At 35.0% G+C, this 6,742-nt stretch overlaps 1 non-coding gene across 1 annotated transcript; it reads right to left on the reverse strand.

The window, feature by feature from the left end:
- Window positions 1–1,924: 1,924 nt before the first annotated feature.
- Window positions 1,925–2,031, reverse strand: LOC131600817 (small nucleolar RNA R71). The gene has a single exon (XR_009283424.1). It is a non-coding gene; the product is annotated as a small nucleolar RNA R71 (small nucleolar RNA).
- Between the last annotated feature and the right edge of the window lie 4,711 nt (window positions 2,032–6,742).

The following is a 6,742-nucleotide window of genomic DNA, read 5'->3' on the forward strand; positions in this document are numbered from 1 at the left end:
TCGTTTTGCACACACGGCGTCCAGCTCAGTGCCCGCTGAAGAGAGCACAGTGACGTGTCCAGATTTCACCAGAAGGATAATTTCCATGTTCCCATAATCTCCATGTTGGCCTGCTCCGCGGGCGCGGTCTTTGCAAATCTGTTCCCGCTCAAAACGAGTTGAAGGGCACACTCATCTTTACGTAGTTTCAAGAATCTCTATAAATAGAAACTTCATTTCATTTTCGTTTTTCATCCAAGCTTAGTAATTTATTAAGCCATATACCATCAGTATTTGTAAAGTGACAGTCCCTTCACATCAAAGAGTTGTTACAGTGTAGATTGAGTTATTAGTTGAAGTTTGTAGCACTTTGGTTGAAGTTCATCAAACCGCCTTTTACATTCCTGCATTTTATTTCCCTGTACCAGAACCAAGACTCCATTGGAGCAGGTTTTAATTTATTGCTTTTATTTTATTTACTTTCCATGCTCTTACCATAACCTACACGTTTTATAGGCTCGCACTATTTACATTACCTTTCTCTTACCATAGCCTACATGTTTTATAGGGTCGCATTTATTTCCATGTCTGGCTAAATTTATAAGGGTTAGAATGTAAGGATCGTATCACGATTGTGTTCCAATGTTTTATTAATAGAAAACTACTGAGGATATTTTAACTTTTAATACTAGTTTATTGTGTTTAATGTCTATGGGTAAGACCGAAAGTCGTCCATACTTAAGATCAAACTAGATTAGTTCTTAACCAAACAGAAAGAGCGAAAGCCATTCGTTTGGTTAACTAGAGATTTTTAATATATTTTTAGAAAACGATTTTGAAACTATTTTCGGACGCGTTTGTGGGTTTGAAATCTGATTCTTGGTCAAATGCCAAGAATCTCTTTAAGTTAAATTTCTCAAGTTAAAATCACTTTTTTACTAAGACAAGTAATTGATTTCTTAAAAATAGATTCACTACTTTAACGCAATGTGCATTTTTCATTTTGTGACAAATGAAGGGGTAGACTTAATGAGTAAACTCGGTTCTTAGTACGTGAAAGCAATAAGTTCCCGTTAGACCATTCCTTTCTATAAGTAGAAAATATTGCCTCAGAAGTAGTTCTATACATGTATAATTGGAACAGTGTCAGATTAACGTGATTTACATTCGATCCCGTTGCTTTTTCTGTTATTTAATTTATACCTTTATTTTCCTTGCACTGCACCCATTCAACTATATTAATTTACCTTAGACAAGAACCTTAGCAATAGAGTTGATAGATTGGCGATTGGTCTCTGTGGTTCGATAATCTTTTATATTACTTCGATAGGCTGTGCACTTGCAGTTTAATGTTAGACTCTGTTTAACAACCCATTAAGTTTTTGGCACCGTTGTCGGGGGCCAAACTTTATCAAATTTCAAACCCTATTGTTATCCCGTTTAGACTAAGACTATATTTAGCCGGTAGATGCGTAGAAATCGTAGCACCGGAAACCTAATAGATCCTTTAGTAGAACCTGAACGCTACACTCGAGCACATCTCTTTATACGCAAGTTAAGAAGAGCTATGGACTAAGACCGTAACTGAAGACCGTTTAAGGAATTTGCCCAACCATCTAACGAGGAGCCTAGTTCTAGTATAGTAAACCCATCTATAACAACTAACAATTTCGAACTAAAGACCGCACTATTACAATTAGTACAACAAAACCAATTCACTGGTCTCGCTACTGAGAACCCGAATCAACACTATTTTCATCTAGTTAGCTAACACCCTTAAAGCAAATGGTGCTACGTCTGAGGCAATTCTTCTTAGACTATTTCCATTCTCCCTTAGAGGTAAGGCACGGGACTGGTTAGGTTCCATTCCCGCCAACTCAATAATAACTTGGGAAGACCTTAGGAGAGTTTTCCTTGCTAGATATTTCCCCCTAGCAAGACCGTTATCCTTAGGAACCTGATTACTAGATTTACTCAAAACCAAGGTGAATCACTTTTTGAATCCTGGGAGAGATATAAAGACCTTTTAAGAGCTTGTCCACACCATGGCCTAGATTAATGGTTAATCATACACACCTTCTATAATGGACTCCATTATAACACCAAAATGTCTATCGACGTCGTTGCTGGTGGCGCGTTGATAAACAAATCTTACCCTGAAACTTGCGCCTTAATTGAAGACATGGACCAAAACCATTATCAATGGGGAGCAGAACGAGCGACAGTGGAGAAGAATGAGGCCCAAGGAGGGTTACATGAGATAAGTTGCATGGACATGATGAATTCCAAAATGGATGCTCTAACCCTAAGATTAGAAAATATGTCTCAAAACCCTGCCATAGTAGCTGTAGTCCAATCGGAATGCGAACTATGTGGAATCCAAGGACATCAAACCTCTGATTGTAACTTGTTGAATGAGTCTAGCTCAGAATAAGTTAATTATACCCAAGGAAACCCATTTTCAAACACTTACAATCCTGGATGGAGGAACCACTCTAATTTTTCCTATAAAAATAACAACCCAATCCAAAATCCCGGACCCTCTAGACCGCAGGGTTTCTCGACTCAAAGACAAAACAAACCTACGACTTTCTACGGAGAGGTGAAATTTCAGAATTCATGCGTGTGATTATGCCTGATAGGTGTATCACACTCATGTAGATTCTGCATTAGGTTATATGTCCATTATTTTAGAGGTTGGAATAAACTATGTGATTATTATATGTCATGTTGTGCTTGAATGTGTGTATTCGATTAAATACGTTGTTTTTAGATTGTGACCTTTTACTTCTATTGTGGAATGGGCTGCACGCCCTTGGTTTTTAGTAGTTGTGATGCTGGGGTATCATTGTGTCGTGAATACTTGCAAGATGTGAATGTCTTTGACGAGTGAAATCATTGAGACTCAATGTCATAGTGAGTCATTTTCACTAAGTCATACTTGACTTAGAGTTCGAGATCAACTTAGGGTTATGTTTGAGAGTGTTGTCCATGTCTATTATTGGGATGTTGTTGTTAAAAAAGAATCATTACATGTGTAAGTGATATTTACCTTCACTTGATGTCAAATGCTTTGTAAGAAGATATATTCAGGTGGTCAAAATATTTTATAACCTTAGGCATTTTCGTGGTCCTAGTTATGGAAAAAGATTTAGACAGAAAAGTTTTTACTTTGAATTTAATAATTCTAAAAATACATATGTGAATGTTTTGTGTTGTATTATTGTTGTTTAAAAAGAAAAAAAAACACTCTCGCTGTTAAAGATCGGGGTGTTACACTGTGCGACCTACCTGTTCTTTCTTCTTCATTTTCTTTGTTTCATCTCCATCAATGCTTCCTCGTGTAGCTCTCATTAATCCATAGTTGGATCAAAGCAGTCCATACTAAGTTCATCCAAGTGATGGATCTTCATCGGTCAAAGTCACATTGATTTTTGAAGGCTATAATTATCATTCTTGGAATCGATACATGTGTCGCGCACTTGGTGGAAAAATGAAGCATGAGTTTGTAGATGGATCCATACTAGTTCCAGATGAAAATTTTAATCCTCCCTTTCATTCTTGGAATGGATTTAATATGCTAATTCATTCATGGTTACTCATTTCATTTTCTGAATCAACTGCACAATATATTGTGTTTATGGAGAATGCAGTTAATGTTTGGAACGACCAAAAAGAAATATTTTATCAAGGTGATCTCATTCATGTTTCAAAATTACAACAAGAAATTTACATTCTCAAACAATATTTTAAAATAGTTATTGAATTTTAATCTACTTTGAAAGTTCTTTGGGATGAGTTGGATATTTACACGCCAATTACCAACTGTACTTGTAGAATTCGATGTTCAGGTTTGTTATTGTATGATATCAGGTTTCTTATTTATCTAAATTAAAATTTTGTTGTGGTTAGGTCACAAATTCTACTCATGGATCCATTACCACCTATGCACAATATTTTTTTCAATGATTCTTCAATATGAAAGGAAATTTTTCTTCTATTGATGATTCTCAAGCATTGATCAGTGCATTTTGATTCGAGAAGTTTAGTTCCAAGGCATGTACTTCAAGTTTTCAACATAGCAATTCAAAGTCCAAAGTCTCTACTCATTGTGGTTTGACTGATCACATAATTGAGGTCTACTATAGAAAACTTGGTTTTCCACCTCACTTTGAAAAAAGTTCAATGGTTAACAATGTTGCTATAAATGAGGATGACGATGATAATGATGGTACATCTATCCAACAACCATTTGTCACTAATAATTCTTCTCCATTTACTCAAGATCAATTTGAGAAAACTAGTGAAACTTCTTTAGAATTCATCTCTTCTTCAACCTTTAACCCATGAAGTTTCAAATCAGGGTTTCTGTTATTCATTCAAAGATCCTTCTCCTTTGAAGGACAAATGTAATTCTCATTCTTTTGTTTATAAATGTTGTACTATGAAATCTTGAACCATAAATTCAGGAGCTATTGACCATATCTATGCTTCAAATTCTTGGTTTCATTCTTATAATACATACAATCCTATTAATGTTAAATTTTCTAAATGAAAATTTATCTTATCAAAACTCATTGGTAGATTGTTGTACTTAAACAATACAAGTGTAACACCCTTCTAAACTGCGGTAATTATAAAAATTCAGAGTAAAACATAAAAACAAGGATGCCACAATTCAATTTAAAACAATTTATTCATAAGTCATTTGTCATGCTACACTTAGGAACAAATCATCACGTTATCACAATCATGTTTCTACATAATGGAATATTCATCATACAGATAAGCATTACATCATCTATGAGATATCCCACAAAGTTAATACAATAACAATAGAATAGAGTATCCTCATAGACTCTAGACTAGCGTTCCCCAATGTTACAATATCAGAGCTTGACACCGATGCTATACTTAAACAACTGGCCTATGATCTATCTTCACCAAATCCAAAAGCCGCTACTTGCCAATCTGAAAATGTCAACATGTAAGGGTGAGTCTCATCGCAATTAACAAATATTATTGCATCATAAACAATAACACATCATAGTCACATTATTCACCCAATTGTATCATATACGGATATTCAGACAAGTTTCATCATTACTACAACCAACACATCATCAATATTCATAACACTGGAAAACATCCAATCATGTTATAAAAATCATGCATATGAATGAACTAACACTATGCATGTGGTACCAACATCATCAATGGGAATAACCCACCGACCGATCCAACATCATCAAAATACGGCCCTGCCAACACAAATTCCACACAATAGGAATTATGCCCTTCACTGAGTCCACAACATCATTCGGATTCAGCCCTCAACATATGATCATGAATGAATGCAAACATATACAACATACTTATAACATTGTCGATTCGATGAACATCATCGTCTCATCTCTTACCATCATCATCATTATCAAGCACGTATATGTATCAGCATCATTCATCATAAACCAATCATCATTACCATCATTACAGAACATATATGTATTTACACCAATCATCATCATATCAATAATAAGAATATACATGTATTCACATCATTCAACACATTTCATATTTTTGCATCTCATCATATATGTCAATAATATGTCATCCATCAAACAAACAAAATATTCACATCATACTCATATCATCACATGAAATATCTCATAATCTCTATCACACAATCAAACAAATTATCATATGAATCATGTTTAAAACATAGCATGTATTGACACATCTCATCACATATATGCACAATACATCATTCATCAAGTAATAAAATCATGATTAAAAAATAATTGAAGTTACACCTCATTTCATCATTTAAACACGTAGGTTACCTCATAAGGTTCATCATGCTCGAAACGGCACTAAAAACGGACATACGGTTTGAAAGTTACGGCCTTCGGAAAATTTGTAAAACAATTTGTATGTTGTGAGTCGACGCACGAGTTCCATAGGTCGACGCATAGAATTTTCTGTCCCCCTCGGGTTTGCTCAGGTCGACCCATGAGTTGACTCATGCTGGTCTTTTGGGAACCTATAGGTCGACGCATGAGTTTCATAGGTCGACGTATGCTGCGTTTAAACAGAATTTTTCTGCGATTTTTGACATCTTTCCTCACCCAATCTCAATTTAATCCCACCATAACAGTTCCCACACTAAAACATCATCAAATAACATAACATACTACGATTATAACATATTTTAGAGGTCATCTTACACTAAAATCATTCATCAATTTCATCAATTCAACACAAACAACCTAAATCTCCCAAAACCCCAAAACCTAAACATACAATCCAATTGATCTAACTAATATGCCTAATCAATATCACCACTTAAGATACGATAAGAGAAGTTAATCGGAGAGTCTTCCCTTACCTTAGCAAAAGATCTTGATTAGCCCTCTTCTTCTTATGTTCCTCTTTCACGTATCAGCTCTTCTACTCTTCTGCTCCTCTTTCACATCTATTTTCCTTTTTCCCTCAATTCCTTATTTTTATGAAAATAGATTTTAACTTAGTAAAAGGCCTACCAACATAGCACCCCCTCTTTATACACCACACAAGGCCATACATAAATCTTGCAACACAATAACTGAGTCAATTCCTTCAAAATCCTACTTAACTGCACTATCATACAACTTGCAAAGTTATCAGGTATTTTAATCAAAATCCTAACAGAGGATTGTTGTTTCATAGATCTTCATTTATGCAAATCTTAGGGTACTTTGATGCAGATTGAACAGGATGCATT

The sequence above is a fragment of the Vicia villosa genome, linkage group LG4 (genome assembly GCF_029867415.1).
Source record: "Vicia villosa cultivar HV-30 ecotype Madison, WI linkage group LG4, Vvil1.0, whole genome shotgun sequence".
NCBI classification, from domain to species: Eukaryota; Viridiplantae; Streptophyta; class Magnoliopsida; order Fabales; family Fabaceae; genus Vicia; species Vicia villosa.